The sequence below is a fragment of the Sparus aurata genome, chromosome 6, assembly GCF_900880675.1.
Source record: "Sparus aurata chromosome 6, fSpaAur1.1, whole genome shotgun sequence".
NCBI classification, from domain to species: domain Eukaryota; kingdom Metazoa; phylum Chordata; class Actinopteri; order Spariformes; family Sparidae; genus Sparus; species Sparus aurata.
In genome coordinates, this window is record NC_044192.1 from 25,541,699 (window position 1) to 25,559,620 (window position 17,922).

Here is a 17,922-nt window from a genome sequence, read left to right on the forward strand (position 1 = left end):
TTCACACCCCAGTGGAAATGAGTGGAGGCCAATGGCTGCCTCAAACAGTACTGCAAAAAAACAAAAAAACAACAACAGAGCAGTGTGCAGAATGGTCTGCTGGGAGGTTAAGTGCAAAGAATGTGCAAAAGTATGTGGGATAAACAAGAGGACACAGATAACTAATATACTGAATGACTGTCTGCCTAAATACAGTGAAGCCTTTCACTTGTGGTTTGCCTTCTCTCTCTCTCGCTCTGTGTGTGTGTGTGTGTGTGTGTGTCTCTCTCTCTCTCTCTCTCTCTCTCTCTCTCTCTGTCTCTCTATCTATCTGTGTGTGTGTGTGTGTGTGTGTGTGTGTGTGTGTGTGTGTGTGTGTCTCTCTCTCTCTCTGGAGTTGGTCGCTCGGGTGCAGCAGTATCTCAGTATCTATCCCCCCTCGCCTGACAGACAGACAGCGGCAGCCCTCCTCTACATCTACCTGCCTACATATTTGTCTGCCTGCCTGTCTGCCTGACTGCATGTGTATGTGTAGCCTCTCAACGCCTCTATAGGTGAATGTAAAGCTCGGTGGTGCTGATGGTGATGGTGATGGAGGAGACCGCCGTGGACCGGGGCTCTTGTTTTTCTCCCCGCCGGAGACACACAAACTCACCGGCCGAATAAAGGCGGCAGACGCCGGTGTGACGGTGTGACGGTGCTCAGCGCTTCACTCCGCTTCTCCTTCTCTGCCGACACGAACAGATGCTCTGCTCGGGAAGTTACGGACCAAAACACGGATAAATCCTCCCAAGTCTCCAACATTTTGCAAGAGGCGCTCTCAGTCGAAGGTAAAAAAAAAAAAAAGGGGGCTCCAAAGACCCCGAAAACTGTTGCTGTCTGATGTGTGTGTGTGTGTGTTTGTGTGTGCGTGTTTTACATACGAAGTGAAATGTGTTAGACAGTAGTGAACATTTCGTCCGAAGTGGGTGGGAAGGTGACTCATACCGATTCAAGCGCTGTTTTGGACTCAGTATTTACACTGCGCCTTTGCGGCTTTTAAAAAGACAAACAGGGCTGTTGGGCTCAGGCTAATTCTTGGCTTTTTTTTTCTCTCTCTTCGTCTTACATGCACTCAAACAGTGTCAGTCTAAAGCCAACAACAGTGGGCGATCTGTGCGTGTGATGTTGTGATGTGTGTGTGTAATAATGCAGCTCCCCCTCCACGCTTTTTCTCAGCAATATGAATTTTTGACAGGTAAAGGAATGCCTTCCAGAGGGGTTTTGGGGGGGATGGTACCGGCCTGTTGACATTGTGACTTGTCTAATTGGGCTCATGACATGTCAGTCAAAGGCGACAGGATGTGTGTGTTGACTGTCTTGAGTTGACTATATGTACTGTAGGTTATTGTTGCTTATATGGTCTCACTAGACATAGTATAGGCTATATATGATTTATTCTACATTTCTATAAGCGTATTCTAGCAAGATTTCAGAACTTGGCCGTCTGCCATTGTCAGGTGGCCCTGAAGGAAACTGGAGAGACTTGTTTACGCCTGTCGCTATTCAGCATTGAGAGCCATCGCTTTTATTGGTTAACCTGTTCGCACCCACCTATTTTCAGTAACTTCACCTATTTAGCATACCCAAATGGAAAAGCTGATAACACAAGAACTACAAGTCCGAGATGGATGTATGATACGCCATTTGAAAGCTGACAACCTCTAGTTTCTGTGAATGTGTTTATTTTGCATGTACCATACACACAACCAAAATGACATCAGTTCAAACATGGCTCTAAAACATTTTTTTTGTCTTCGAAATAATAGGTCATATTTGAATAACAATAACTAGGATGTGCTTTATGTAAGGCATATGGCAATATAGCACATACCGTCCTCATCTTGTCAACTACACCTGGGTGAAATTTTAGACTTCTAGGCCTACCCTTATGGGAGTTATGGAGGTTTTAGTTTGTGGTGTCACTGGCGTCCACGAACCTCTCCAAAACGTCTCCAAATGGCCAAATTGTGCCAAATGCTTTTACTCACTTCTGTGACACTGGAAACATTACTGAAGCATTCTGGTGACTATAAAACCTTTCTCCATGATTCAAAACATAATTTATTCACACATTCATTTGATGGGTGGTTGGAGGGGTTTCCACACGCTTCTAGGTGGCCATATTGAGATATTGTCATGTGACAAGACACTACAGAATAGTTACCATTATACAAAAATGACAGACTATACTGAACTGAATTTCAAACAAGGATTGTATTATCTATCAATACACTATTACTGTATGTATAACTGTGCCAATATCAACAAAATATTAGTGTTTGCCATCAAAGTCCCAAGCACTGCGTCGGTGAAAAACAGTCTGAAAAACTGCAGTGGACTGGTTGCCACTCTGGTCTCCTGCTGTGGTCCGGGCTGTCTCACCGGCATGAAGGCAACTTGAGCAGGCTCAACGTCGTCATCCCCCACATCATGCCACTGTTGTTCCTCCGTGTGGGAGCTATGTGCTCTGGAGGATCCTCCTCTTCTGCCCCTCCCCCGGGCACGTCTGGCAGCACGGGACGTCCAGCAGTTGGTGTAGAAGCTGCAGCTTCCCCTGAGCCAGAGGGGGCAGTGAAAGATGCAGCGGGGGAGGTAGCACTGGTGGATGCAGACGATCGTTGCCGCATCTGCCGACCACCTTCAGCAGGAGATGGGGTTTGGCGTCTGAGTGTCCTACTTTGAGGCTCCCAATCCACGTCACTGTCAGACTGTGACCTACAAAACACAATGCAATGCACAAATGTTACCAAATATAATGAAAAAATATATAAATGCATTTCAATGGGGTGTTATTTACATAGGAAACAAATAAACACGGATATGATATTATATATTACACAAAAACATCAGGGAAATAACTGTACATAAACAGAATAATTGAATTGGGGGAATATTCCCAGTGTCTGGTCAGTGAAAAAGATCTAGTTCAATTTGTTTACAAGCTTGAAAAAAAAAATCTAAATAAAAGGGAATTAGAGGATAGTCTGTCCCGGGGGGTGGGGGAAGAGAGAGACACGGACGGACGGACGCTCATCGCCGTCAGCCGGGGGACGGTCGCTCGTCACCGTCACGCGCGGAGTATAGCGCCGCTGACCTAGCGGTTTAGCGGTGTAGCGCCGCTGTTCCACCGTCTGGGGAGAACCCTGCTTAGGCGGGAGGCAAAAACGCTTGGGCGCCGCGCCTAAGCCGTATAATGGCAGGGAAAACCCTGACATTATAGAATAGGATTACAAGGATTACATAACTTTGGTTGAGTAGTTGAGTAGCTAGCTAGCTAGCTAGACTTAGCAAGGCTAATTAGGCCCTGGGGCGCTAACCATTTAGCATCATTTATGACATGCTAATGTATACTGTACTGTTTACTGTAATCATAAAAAAAAACCCACCCACTAACTTTCATTCAAATTTCAGTCATGACTAAATAAATAAATAAAACATGATCAAAGATAACGTTACTCACCGATCTAAGATGTCGTCATGTCCCTGAGCGAACATCTCCTCTCTCTCAGAGTCATACTCACTGTCTTGACTCTCATCAGATGATGCTATAGTTCATTCCTGGTCATCTTCTCGGATATATTTGGATTTCTTCCTGGCTTTCGGCATTGTAAACTCTGAAAATGCCTACGAAGAAATGTAAATGTTTGCTGCGTCTCTTCACCGTGCGTCTGCTGCGTAAAGTCCGCCCACGAGTCGCCAGACGCACGGAAACCCCTCGGCTCATAAATACCTGACCTGGGCACGCCTGCCCTCATTAGAAAGGTAAAATAATTGGCTAGAAGCCTGAGTTATTGACATGTCGATAGCCAATACGCTATTCCTATACTAAGGCAACGAAAAACAGTAAACAAAGTCTATTGGTCCTTCAAACAGGCAGCGCTCGATCTACTTCAGGGGCTCTGCTGGGGTGAAAACTGAAAAGAAAAAGATGGGGACACTTTTATTTTGTAGCTAGCAAAGTGATGAAAACAAGCATACCCAACATCACCATACAGGAACTAGAAAACATTTCGGTGCGGCCGGTAAAGTATGAACTTTATATGCCGGACAAAGTTGGCAGACGGTAAACAAATGGACTTTACAGGACGATATTCACAAGCTGGAATAATTTTATGAAAAACCATTTTGATGCTTTTGATCAGTGGATTCTTACGGACAACTGGAATATAGATAATTGAGGAATGGACACATATTACGGCTTTATGGCCGCTTCAAAGGTAGGGAGTCGCCGTGTGTTTCTTGTGTCTCACGTTTACCATGCTGGTGAATATCAATGATTTATGGTTTGGTGCTCATGATTTCTGCAAAATCAACTGGATGAATGAATTGCGGAGATTCTCCTCTTTCTAACGACGTATAGTATGTCCATATTGATGAAAGTTGAAGCGGGATACGTCACTGCGCAGTGTAGACATACAGTCATTTATCTGAAATCGCCCGTCGGCGGGCGGGTGGGTGCGGAGAGGTTAAAACACTCCAGCTAGGACAGCCTTTGGAGTCATGAATCAAGTGGGTCACTCTGTCATGTGTCTTTATGGAGGACGACAGACAATATATCTAGCATGAGATTCGTTTTCTGCGAATATAAAACAAATACAAAATTGGAGGCATCTTTCGAGCGATAGGATACAAATGAGAAATGGCTGCCCGTGTCGGCCACCGGAGCATCCTCACATTTAGCCCTGCTTCCAGAGATGACGATGATTTAGCTCCCAGTCCAGTCCCATATTTACAAGGTCAGTTACTCCACAAACTCTAATGAATCACCCATGCAGCTCTGTCCACTCAGCAGTCACGGTCCCACAGCGTGACTGAGCGGGGCCTGCTCACAGCGCTGAGGATAGAGAAGCAGATATAATGACGAAAAACTGTGATAGCGTGAACAATAAGTGGGATCCTGCTCTCCCTGTTTGCCACCTTGGTTGTGCACTTTGTAGTTTTGGGTAAGAAGTTGTAATCAGGAGAGAAACAGCGTCATTGACTGATGTTTTTATTCCCACACAAACTAAATAGGCTTTGTTTCCAGTACTGAATAAACTGGATAAACAAACTGACCTTAAACGACGAGTCAATTTCATACTGTTTTACTTTGTTTATATTTGGCAGACCCTGCCACCTTCCTAGCTTCACTCAGCCATGGATAGTAATCAATACAAATCAATAGTGTTTTTTTTTTCCCCAGCAGTTTAATCAAATTACTTCCAGGGTGGCTCTACTATATAGATGACATGAGACCAGCTGTAATCGCCTGACGTACTACAACACACTCGGATCCTTTAGTAGGTTGCCATGTCTTTCAATCCATCAAATTAACAATGGATTTAGCTCTAGCCACCCTTTTAGCACAGCTTTTTGAGTGACCTGAAAAGCAGCCCTTACTGCTGCCTTACTGGCCTCAATTTGCTTCAGCTGCAAAAAAACCCAAAACACACTGAAAAAATCTAGCAGGCTATGCTAACTCACAGCCATTTATGTCCATCTCGCCTGTCTTGTTCTCTCGCTCTCTTGTCCACTTTCACACACTCTACCTCTCCAGCCCTCCTGCTAGTATGCACTCTCTAAAACTGTGTCTCATCGCATCTCGTCACTCTCAGCGGCGCTCTGCCCTCTCTTGCTCGCCTCCGTCACACATGCACACACACGAGCGCACGCACACAAGCTAAAAAAGAAGCACACCAGCCATGTTGGATATTATTTGCTAAAATTGGTGAACTCTGCACTTATTTCTCACATTTGTCATCTTTTGTTTCTGTCTATTTTCTTGGTTCATTTGCTGACGTCGACCTCCTCTTGAGTTGTCGTGTGGTTACTGTACATGATGACCTCTTTGACCTTATCTGCGAGGAATGCGTCCCTGTCATGTGACGTACTGGACAGAAAGAAGAAGCACCACAATAGAGATTTTAAACCCCAGCGGTATTCCAAGGGCAGGTCGTTTCTATTTTCTCTATTTGCGCAGTGGCTTCATTTTAGAGGGACGGTATATTGCAGAGGGCCATTTATAATGTATAGAGCAGTCCTGTATTAAATATCTGCAGAGTCGGAGGTGTGTATTCCACCGCTCCGTCAGTGGGGGCTACATTACATGATATTGCATCAATGAAAGAGTGAAGGCTGTATGGGAAATGGGAAGAAAATCTCTTCCTTCTTTGTGTTTCTGCAGAGTTCGCCAGGGTGTTATGACTTTTTGCAGTGTGTGGGCTTCGTCGTAATTGATAATTAAGCAGATTCTTTAATGTCGCTGCAGTAAATATGAGTTATAATGTTGATGTCTAAAGACAAAAAGTTCCTGGTGCTCAAGTTCAAGGATAAAAACGTTCAAAGGAAGACTGTGATCGTGTATCAACTGACGCTAGAGCTGCAGAAACAGATAAAGTAGCAGAAGTCTATATTTAAACGGCCTCGCTAGAGAGATAAGATGTCGTCATTCCCCCCAGTTGGAGACTGCGTCTGCAGAAGAAACCGAATCTTTCATATCTCTCAGTCTTTTTTCAACTTGTTCTCAATACAGCTTTTTAGAAATAGATCACAGGTTTGCACCTTTTTACAACGTTGTTACAGGTTGATTTCGATTAGGAGCCGGCATCGGTTTTGATGTGAGAGCAAAAATAGACACCACATTCCGTACTGGTAAACAGGGATAGCCAGCTATGTAAAAACTGAGTATTGCACACATTGAAATCGTCAAACAATCCACCTTTTTTCGCCTTGGCCTTGCAGTTCCATTTAGCATTGAAAAACAAGCAAACCTTCCTCACTGAAAGCTATTCGAGATGCCAGAAAATCTACAAGAATATTCCAGGTAAACTTGATTATGCTCAGCAAAAAAGCTCAATGTCCCGATTGGTAATTTGTTTAATCTGCGGTGATTGCCACAGAGGATAATGGACCTGAATGAAAGCAGTGTTTTCATTCAAATTCAGCCGTGGCACAATTCACAACCATCTGCTGATTGCGGCGTGTCACAGTCACAAAAACGGTGTGTCATCTTGCAAAAATGTTCATGTCATTGTCACCCATTCTTTTACTTCGTTTTGCTTACCTTTCCCTCACTCGCTCTTACCTGTCCATCATTCACGTTTAAGCCCCCTTAAGCACTAGACTAGAAAATTCCGTTTTAACAGAAAACCAAAGATTTGGAAAGAGGCCATGTCCCTCCTCCTGCTCCAAACCTCCCACTTCTCCCCCTTGGAAATCAAAGCAGTGTAGTGTGGATGTAGCTGACATGAAGAAAAGACACTTTTGACATCAATTAAAGCCTCTTCTGCGACTATCCCACTGTAATTAAACCTTACGTCTCACTTCCCCGGAGGCGGCGGGCTCGGGAAGGGGTGCCAAACCCTCTCTTCACCTGGCCTGCAGCTAATAGCCATGCTAGCCGTGCTGCGCAGGGATACTAGGGTTGGCATGGGTTCAGGCTGGCAAGGAGGGAGCTTTACCACTGAGGCTGTTGTAATTCTGCACGCAACATAACATGCTGCTGTGGTTGGTGCGATGCTAGGAAACAGCCATTAGCACTGCAAAAATAATCTCTTTGTGCACCTTCAAGTCAAGGATTGAGAAAGGAATTACAGCCCACTTGACGAACAGAAAAGTCTCTTAGTGGATTATTAGTGATGTGAACATTCAATGGCACTGTTTTCTCCATCGATTACTCCTACGGTATGTGTGTGTGTGTGCGTAGAAAATGAAATGCAGTTAAGCTAAGGCGACTAACACACTTGGAATTAGAGAAAGATTGTTACAGTATTGACATTTGGCTGTTGGGTGAGACACACAGGCTGCTCCCTTGGATAATGCTGAATTTTTCAGTCTCATTCTCGAACATGCCAATCTTTAATCCGGAAAGCCCTCATGCTAATCAGAACACGAAAATGTCAGTCGATGCGATATCGTGTGAGGATCCCGGTCAGACATGGGGAGAGGTACAATACGTACAAAGTTTGCATACTGATTTGCCAAGTGTTTATCTGCTGCCTGTTTGAAATGCATGTCATGCATCCAAATAAACATCCACTAAGGAGATTCCTCACACTGTGGCGCGCCACATGTTCTTTTCTGCAATGCTTGAAGTCTGTGGAACCTCGGGGATGATTATGCATTCTTACCGAGATCTGCTAATGACCATATAAATGTATGCACAACACCCACCTAAGGTCAGCGAAGGTATACCTGGGAGAAATTCAAACGATTCTCAGGTTTCAATTTCGATGTCAGCTACAGCAGGAAGCATGTTTTGTGTGTTTTGATTTTGCGTTTGATGGATTCAGCTACAGCCTGGATTCCTAAGGGCATTTTGTAGTGGTCAGTCAGTCACTGAGCCAGCCGACACATGCTGACGTTCCTTCTTGGCGCTGTAATATCTTGAGGGAAACAAACATCCAGACTCGGCAAACAGAACCACGTGTATGTCGGGTGGTCACACTGGCCGTCAGATAGCTTAAAGCGATCAACAGACCAAATACCCAGAAGAGTACAACATATTAGGGCGATTCAGTTTCTCTGTGCAACATCAGTTATTTATCAGGAGATCTTTTCTTTTTCAGCTGCTCTGGCTCAGAGAGGATCTGTTTTCTTTGGGGTGATTAACTGACTGTAACCTAACAGAGTGTGAGAGCAAACAGCCATGACTGAAGAAAGCTGACACTGTGAAATGCTTTTATGATGGATCCGTGTTAGTATCTATGTTTGTGTGTCTGCACGTAGACTGTGTCTTTAAATATAAATATATCTGTGTGTGTGTGACAGTGAGTCCCACTTTGTGTGTCTGTTGAGCTGTGGATCAATTCTGATGTTGAAAAGAGACTCTTTTTGCTAAACCAAACTCCGTTCTCACCTCTATCTGTTATTTTAATTTGTACTGTTGTATCTTTCATCAGCAAAAATATTTCAGAAACAGTGCCACTTTAGCTTTATGTTGTTTATAGTTACAGTTGACACTGTTGACACTTTTATTCAGTTAATGAGCTTTGGGTGTATGTTTTAATGGTTATCAGATTTTCATTTTTTTAAAACAACAAAAAACAGATTCATCAGGTGTCATGTTTCTGGAGTTGGAGACAAATAAATGATTATTGTAGATTTGTTTGAAATGAACACTGTGCTCCAAATTTGACTCATCAGACTTTACGCTTTGAATTTTTTGGAGAGTTAAAAGAGGTCATTAAAAATGAAATGACACAAGTTGCATTGGAACAAAATCATTCTTTCTTGGTGCCAGATCAATTCAGCGACAGTTGAATTGAACTAATCTGTGACAATGTGATGTTTACAGCACTGGCAGTATTAAAAGGAGCTGTTGATGTGGGCGTCCTTGTGCTCTTTCTTCTACACTTCTTCTCCTAATTTTTTCTCAAATTCTTTTTCTACATCTTTACATTTTCTTCTTCACCCTAATCCTGCCTCCCCCACCTCCTACAAGCAGCCACCTACCACCCCACCCTGCCGCTACATCTTCCTCCTCCACTGAGCCACCTCATAACAAGGCTGTTCCACACTCAGGCTGGCATTAAGATGCAAACCCCTCTCTCTCCTGCTCTTTCTCAGTGGCCTTAATCCTTTCCTCCTCTCTGCTATGAATGATAGCCTCAGCAACTAGCCCCCTGTCTCTGGCAGGCAGAGGCCCGTCTCTAAACATAATGGAGAGAAAATGGCCACAGTCCATAGCTGTGTCTCGGTTAGGAGAGGTCAATCCGTCAGCTGCTCAATCATACCGGTGGGAGCGTTGACCTGGGAGTCCGACAAAGAGGATGTGTCCCTGTCAGGATCACAGCAGAGAATGTAGAGAGTTTTTTTTTTCTTTTACTTTTACGGGTAACCCCCAGTAATTCATGTTATGATAGAAATTTGTGAGGTCAGAGTTTCTCTGTGACCGTACCAGGTACCAGTGTGGATAGCAGATATCCTGAAATCCGACAGTTTTCTTTGGAAAGAGTTCATCTTGATTTGTTTAGTCATACGTGTCATATTTATGGTTTTGGATGAAAGCCAAAGTGAAGAAAAAAATGAAGGCCTCACAAGGGGTTATTTGTCGGATTCTTCGGGAGTGCTATATCGTAGGCAACTGGATGTGTTTCGGTTTCTTGGAGACGTCTCAGCTCTCATCCAAGAGGCCTCTTCAGAACTGAAGCAGCGTCCAGTTGTCTCCGATACAGCACGTGACCCTCAGTTTACACATGAGTCTCCCTGGCCAAATGAATAGTCCAGCACAAAGCCTCGTGTGTGGTTTCATCCTGCAGTGCTTCCAGTCTTTATGCTGGAACAAACAAACAGTCAAATGTATGATGGTTTATTGTAATGTTGGAGAATTTTTTTCTCCATGTAGAATGTGAATACCTACATTTACGATAATGCACTGTAAATACTACAAGACTCTCATTTTGTGTCTGTTTGAATAGCAGATGTTTTGCGCCACTCTCTCTGTGTTTCTCACCCGTCCATACTCCCCTTTAAAGTACCACACCGCGCACTCTTTCTCCCGATAACGTTTGCTACCACTGCCCCTCGCCTCTCCCGCCAGTTTCTTGATAGTGTGAGAGAATTGCTCTTCATTAGTAGTGAGGCCACTTCCCAGCTGGACGGAGCCTCATTGAGATGCAAGGCCCCCCCACTGGAGTGAAAAAAATGAAATTAAAGGACACAAGAATGCGCGGAGAGGAGAGCCACCTCTGTGTTCAATTTACTCGTTAAATCTACTCACAATGCCTCAGTAATCATCTCTCCCTCTCTCTTTCACACACATGCACACATTGTGCTGGGATGAATAGATTCGCTTAGATACAGTTTGTGAATACTCCATAATAATGTCTTCTGTGCAGTTCAGGTGGAGTCTCGCTGATAAATTAAACATTCTCAGTGTCAGTATATTTATAATGTAAAGGTGTTTCACAAGTGCTCAAAAGTGTTTGGTCAAATTTAACTAAACGCTTTCTCCTAATTAGAAAAATTGTATCTGTGTACTTTAGACAATTAGCAAAATCCACCACGGTGTATCCAAGCACAGTAACAATTGCATTAGCTATTTTAAACATCATGATAATGTGTCGGTCCAACTTTGAAACACACGTAAGCCTTGTTTCCACTGCATGGAACAGCTTACTCTTGGCACCGGGTGCTTTTCTCGATTTCGCTTTCCTCTGCAGACTGTAGCCCCTCGTCGTAGGCATGATTCTTTGAGGACCTTCACAGCGATGCCTTGTTAAACAGCCATGACATAATCTTCAACTCATCAAAAACGCGCAAGCACAGGTAACTTTGGAGGATATGGCAAAGGATGATGTTGCTGATTCTCGGTATGTGGCTGTCGCAGATTTCAGAAAAAGCTGAACACAGCAAGACCTGACACAGAGATCGCTTGAATAAAGAGAGAGACAGTATGGAAACGCCTACGCCAGAGCGCAGACGAGATAAAGACTTTGGTTGCTGCATGCTGCGTAAGTGACAGTTCTGTCTGGCCAATCAGTGGTCTGCACTGTTTTCACTTTACCTTTAAAGTATTGGCTCAGCTCACTTGAAACCACGACCGAGATGATGCTAAGAAAAAAGTTAGTTTAGGAATGGAGTACCACAAAAAAACAACCAATGGTTCTGTACCACGCCAAGGAAATGAGGCCGTGCTCACACACAGGCCCTGGCCTTCACATATACTACGAAAACAAACTCTGTGCTCAAATTAATCGAGGCTCGACCTCAGCATCCCCCAGTGATCAGTAAAAGGCTTTTAAACACTGTTATGGCTCTCTTATTGCCCTCAGTTGCCCTCAGAAATAACCACTCTCCCTCTGTTCATCTCTCTCTGTCACACTGTGTACGGGTATGTGATGTATCTGTCTGTGTGTGTGTGTGTGTGTGCGTGTGTGTGTGTGCGCGCGTATCACTAGAAACACTGATACACATTAAAACATATAATGCAATAACTGTGTAGTTATAGTGTAAGTGCACATCTGTTGCAGCTGCAAGCATATTCTGCTAAAATTAGACTCAATGGCTAAGAAGCAGAACGAATGTTAGCACTCAGAGGAGATCTAAGAAGCTGAAACTTAATTAAATACTGGTCCAATATAAGGCTCTTAAGCAATAGCAGAACTTTAGCGGCTGCTTTATCATGTCTAAGTGCTTTGATTTGTACAAGGTAATAGAGGGGACCTTTTTATTCTTACATTTCCTTTAATGCAATTTCTGGTCATCCAAGTAACCTAAAGATGAAGAGATTTCATCACTTTCTGACAACCAGAGGAAGATGCACCTGTTCATCGGCGTTCAAAACAGCTGAAGACAAACTGTGCGGGGCTGCACAACTGGTCGCAAAAAATAATCATAATCGCAATATGACTAAGTGCAATATCCAAATCGCAAGAACTGCAATTATTTTATGAAGGTAAAATGTGTCACAGAACAGCAGTGCTGCAAAGATTGACTGGCCTACGATGCTTGTTCTCCAGATTGAATGAAAATTGTTTTTTAATGATCGCAATATCTAATAATCGCAGCATCACTTTTGGACCATATCTAGGGCACTAACACTGTGTACAGCTCTCAGCATCAGCATGGAGAAAAACAGGACTGTATTTACATCAAAATTTCAGGGATTATTGCTTTACAGTAAAATAAAGTGCGTGCTGGGGTGAGCCATGATGCATAATTGCATTGTTGCGGCGGGCTGATTCTCTGTCACTAATTGTATATGAGCTAATAAAGTACACTCACCAGAAATAACACAGTGTGGCACAAATGAATGGCACTGGAATGAGTGAAGGAACCAAGCTGTACAATGATACACAGAGAGTTTGTTTTCCTCTCTAATTGCCTGAAATGATGCAGAATTTGGTTGCTCTCTGCTGTTTTTGTTACAGTATGTTGAGCTGCGTGCACGTCTTTGCGCTATATGTTGGTGATTTCTATGAATGCTGCACAGTTTAAGCTTTGTATTTGGACCAAAAGGGACGATAGCCCAAATCTTAAGTCTTACAGCAGTTAGGTTGTGCTATTATTTTATTATTATTTCAATGCTAATTTTGCTTTTCTTTTAGTCTATTTTGATTTTTGAATCCATCTCTGCGTTAGCGAGGCACTTTAATGCGCCCCGTGTTTGAAATATAAATAAACCTGCCATGGCTGTGGATAGGAACTGTTCTGGAGTAATTGCTGGAGTCCTCTGCAGCGCAGACCTGTAGGTGACTCATAAAGGATATCACCGAGTGAGAGAAAGAACAGGGGAGGAGGAAGGTGGAGTCGGTGGAGATGAGTAGACAGACAGTGAGACTGCCAAGTTCAGATGCCACCTCCAGACAAACAAATGAGCAATGATGAGAGTTAATGCTCAGGAGACAAAACATACACCTAATGTGCAGTATTAATAAATCTACATATTAGGGCCATGCATTTGATCTGTAACTACAAAGGGAATGTTTCCCCAAGCAGCAAATGTCAGGATGTCAGCCTCTCCTGTATTGTTCTCTGTCAGTGTCAATCAAGTCTTTGTTTGGTTTTCCTCTCTTTATAATGACTTCTTTGCACTCACCCACAGAAGTACCGCTTCCATGAGAGTAAAAGATGATGCCCCTTTTTGTGTTCAATTGTGGCATCTGCCTGACAGTTCGTAAAACAAGGGTTCATAATAAACCCCAACTATGTAGCCGTTACATTTGATTCCCGTGCACTTATTGGTCTATAAATGCAATGCAATGGCAAAATGGTTTTCCAGTTGTAGAAGTGGGGCCTCCTATAGCTTCTCTCAATGAGCCGACTCCAAATAATCAAATAACAGTTTTGGATGGAAACAAGCATTTATTTCTATTTTTATTTGCAGCTTTATTTCAAATTCATTCCAAATATGCAATAGATTTACATGGAATCCTAGCTAAAGTCTTGATTCTCTCCCGAAACCTTGTCACTAATTACACATATAGACAGAGAAGAATACATGTGTTGTAAGTAAAAATCAACCGTGTCAGAAACAGTGTTTCTCTATCGTTTATTTGTGAAAACATCAAATTTATCCTGAAATGCACTCTTGTGAAAGAGGAAATAATTTGCTTATCTCTAACCAGCCTTCAACATACAATCCATAGGTAGTCAGTTTTAAGTGACACAGTAAGACTGTCTTATTAAGTATTGTGGTGTTTCTGTGAATATCTTCATACATCAAGTGACAGCGTGTGAGAAAATACATCACTTTCTTTATAAGGTGTCGTACTTCTTCTTATAGCACCTTCTTGGTAACACTCGACACCCATCCAACCATCCAATAAAAGCTCAACTCTTAGTTTGTAACCGTAGCCTTGCATCATCAAGTATTTATCCAGTCAAAGGCGATTAACAAGGTTATCTTTGCCAGTCAAATCATAAGCAGGTCTTGATTCAATGGCCTGAAGTGCCCTTGGCTTATCTGAGGAGAGTGTAGCTAATTATATCATCCTCTGGTTTTTGGTTTTTTTCCCAGCGTCACGGTAGCTTAGCACTGCGGTGCTAATTCATGCTAACCTTCGTCAGTCGCCTTCACCAGGCTGAGTCATCGACAAGTTGTCAGTGCATTTGAGAAGTTGTGAAGGGAGGAATAAGCCCTCGTAGTGCGAGAGCACTTATCATATTACACCAGCTCTCCACAGCACCAGTGACAGATGTTAGCAACAAGGATATAATATGTCAATACAGTGTCGTTAGACTTCAGTAAACCATTTATTTGATATGAACTTTTTTAGTATTTATACATCACTTTCCATTTTTGTTTTGATAATAGCATTAAATATAAAGATTGCTGTTGGAAAAATGAACCAGCTCAAATGTGGGTTGTTCTGTGGGGACTGCAGAAGTAAAGTATGCACACTGTAATTGGAGTTTTAATTTAACAGCGTATTAAACTCAGTGAAAACAAAGCCTTAAGCAGAGTGTTGAAAAGATCACATACTCTGGAATACGCTGCATAAAAGACATGAATTGCAGAAAGTGATGTGAATGAGAGGATGCTATTTTACATATCTGGAATCAGTAAGTGGACCTTGACCAGAGTCGGGTTAAGGCTCACAGCAGTGACAGTGTAAGAGGCCAGACATACAACTGGAGGATAAATGCTGTCACAGAGAATTTCCAGTGAATTCTAATAAATGGCTAACTGGTGAAGTGAAGCTGGAGTTGGAGCTGCAGCGTGTGCTGGTTTAAAGCCTGGCCTGCTGCACCCTGCACTGTGGCAGGAGAGGAAGTGATTCATTTAGCAGCTTCCTCCTCACTAATGAGCACTTGACCACAAAGATTTAGAAAGTCATGCTCTTTCCCAGGTAGTCTCCTCTCATTTTCTCTGTGGCATTTGCTTCCAGGACAGCTCTGTTAGAGTTTTTATTGACAGCTGGCGGTGACCCAAAATGCATTACCTACTAACTTACCTCTACAAAGAGTAAGTCAATTTAGCAAACTGATGTAATATTTTTTTTTTTGTTACTTATCCTGCAATGAGCTGGCGACTCATCCAGGGAGTACCCTGGCCTTCGCCCATAGAGTCACTGGATTTGGCCCCAGTAACCCCCGCTCCACCTTGAATAAGGTGGTATAAAAGCGGTAACATCACCCGCAACCCGCATGGATAAAGCGGAAGAAAACGACCGAACGAACGAACTGTTACTTATAAATAAAACACATCAAATTCATCAATCCATGCTATCGGAAGTTTTTTTTTTCAGCTCTTTATCAAGTTCTAGTGAAACTTAACAACCCATTTATTTGAATCTGGTGTGTCGGAGCAGGGCGGAGGGCCCACAGGACCAGGACTGAAAAACAACGTGGTAGCATAACTCTGTTTCCCTGAAAATACATTGGTTCTGACTAATACTTGTGAAGTAATCTGTCACATCCATAGATTCCTATTTGAAATGAAATATGAACTCTGCTGAAAAATCTATTTTCGATGGACAGATTTGGCAACTGCATCCGCAAACTTTTAATTTGACTTCATCTTTAAGCTTATAGCGCTGTGACCTCTGCTCACTGGCACAGCTTATGGAGGATGCAGGAGTGTCTAGTAACATCAAGGCTGAGCAGCTCCTTTGTGATCCAAATGTTTCCAATAACTCCCACTGTGAAGTCCAAAACTCTAAATGTTTTGATAAAAGCTGGATATAATCAATTCCCAAATTCACATAGCTGACGAATATTTCTGTTCCACTGCAGACAAACCTGCAGTAGCTGATTACTGCTTTTTGGTTCGACTTAGGCCACAAAAGTACTTCTGCTTGTTTTTCTGGTCTTAATGACATTGCAGAAACGCGATTTATCAGCTGCAGTGATGGTCCTGGATGTACAATTTACATGTCATGCGTCCAAGTGATACACTTCAGGTGAATATTGCCATACCTTAGCAGCCCTCCAAATGTTAGCCCCCTCCCCCCACACTAGACAAGCAATTATTAAAAAAAAAAACATTTACATACATACATGTATACATACAAGGTGCGTGCCTCTGTTGGCTAGTCCTGTAATAAATGTTACAAATGTCTTTAGACTGCATCAGTTTTAGCTAGCTCTACCCAATTATCTAGCAACTGACTGTCTCCACGTGATCGACACTGATTTTTGCCTTTGCGTTTGAGAAACAGGCCATTAAATGTGCCGCCACGCATTCGCCTGCCCACTACTTATCTGTATGTGCTTGATACCGGGCATATCATTAACGTTTTAGATGCTGCCTGATCCCATTTTTTTAGTTTTGTGTTGGCAATAACAACGAACGACGGCAACTGTAACTCTCAACGAGCTCCATTGACCGCTCTGATAAAGAGGCCCGTTTAAATCTAAGGAATCGCTCTAATAAAAATGCATTCATTCTCTCTGCGTATGACTGCGAGACATCTCATATAATACAAGTGAGCATCCGTATTAAGTGCCCATGACCTGATTTTATTCTGCGCTCAGTGTATGTGCGGGCTTTACAGGCGCACCAGCTGCTTCAATGTGGCCCATGTAAGTTAATGCCATAACAGGGCAGATTATAATGAAATCATGTTTGAACATGAGCATTTGTTTATAGAGTGAAATAAAAACAGACAAATGGCTTTCGGGACATTGTAATCTTTATAAATGGTCACGTGCTCACGCTGAATCACTCTGCGCTTCACGCAGCACCACCACCCAGCTGAATATAAGTCACGGCATACATTTAAAAATGGGGCAGGAATAATGCATGTAAGATGTTGCACTTTAACGTATCACTGCATGACCGGTCGTCTCCGTCTGTGTAGCCACCAGCCATGCCTCGTGTCTCATCATCGGCGCCTAACATTGTTCGCCGACTGTGACAGGCTAACAATAAAAGAGTGAGAGGTCGGTCGGAGGGATTGCTGCTAAATCACCAGCGTGGTGAATCAATTGATTTCAGAAGAGGAGCAACACTGAATCCACTACAGCACTTAGTGTGAATAACAGCTTGAATTGACTGAGTCCCTTGCCTTGGGGGGTCTTGTGTGCATGTGTGTGTGTGCGTGTACATTGATTTGCGTTCTTGTGTCAGTTTTATGTTTCACTGGTGTGTGTTTTGTATGTCTTTCTTCTCAACAAGGCCAGGAGTCTCCCGCTAGCAGCACTGTCAGGCAGCATTTTGACACAGGGGTGCTTTGAGCTAAATGCTAATGAATGCTTGAAATTGAAATTATTCTGATTGCAGGCTCCAACTTAACTGTTTACACGGATTCTAAATAAAGTTATCTGATAAAGATGTGACTTGACGTGCCCCAAGCATCAGAATACAACTTTTTTGACATGCGCAAAGTGGTTCTGCTCACTGTGAAGCTTCTAATCTGGCAGAAATATTACAGAATATGTTTTTTTTGTTGTTGTTGAGAGCATTCATTTTATTCATTCTTTTTGCGCCGTCTGTCAACACGCTATTCATGTCGTGTTTATAGAGCGAACGGTAGC

At 43.0% G+C, this 17,922-nt stretch overlaps 1 protein-coding gene across 7 annotated transcripts in view; it reads left to right on the forward strand.

Annotated features, from left to right (window-relative positions):
- The first annotated feature begins 327 nt into the window (after nt 1-327).
- Nucleotides 328-17,922, forward strand: part of dlgap4b (discs, large (Drosophila) homolog-associated protein 4b) — a 110,695-nt gene continuing 93,100 nt past the window's right edge. For 3 of the 7 annotated variants that reach the window (XM_030420196.1, XM_030420195.1, XM_030420198.1), the window contains exon 1: nt 329-809. The gene's annotated coding sequence lies outside the window, so the exon portion shown is untranslated. Of the gene's footprint in view, nt 810-17,922 lie in introns of all 7 variants that reach the window. The other 4 variants (XM_030420200.1, XM_030420199.1, XM_030420202.1 and 1 more) reach the window with 2 other exon arrangements.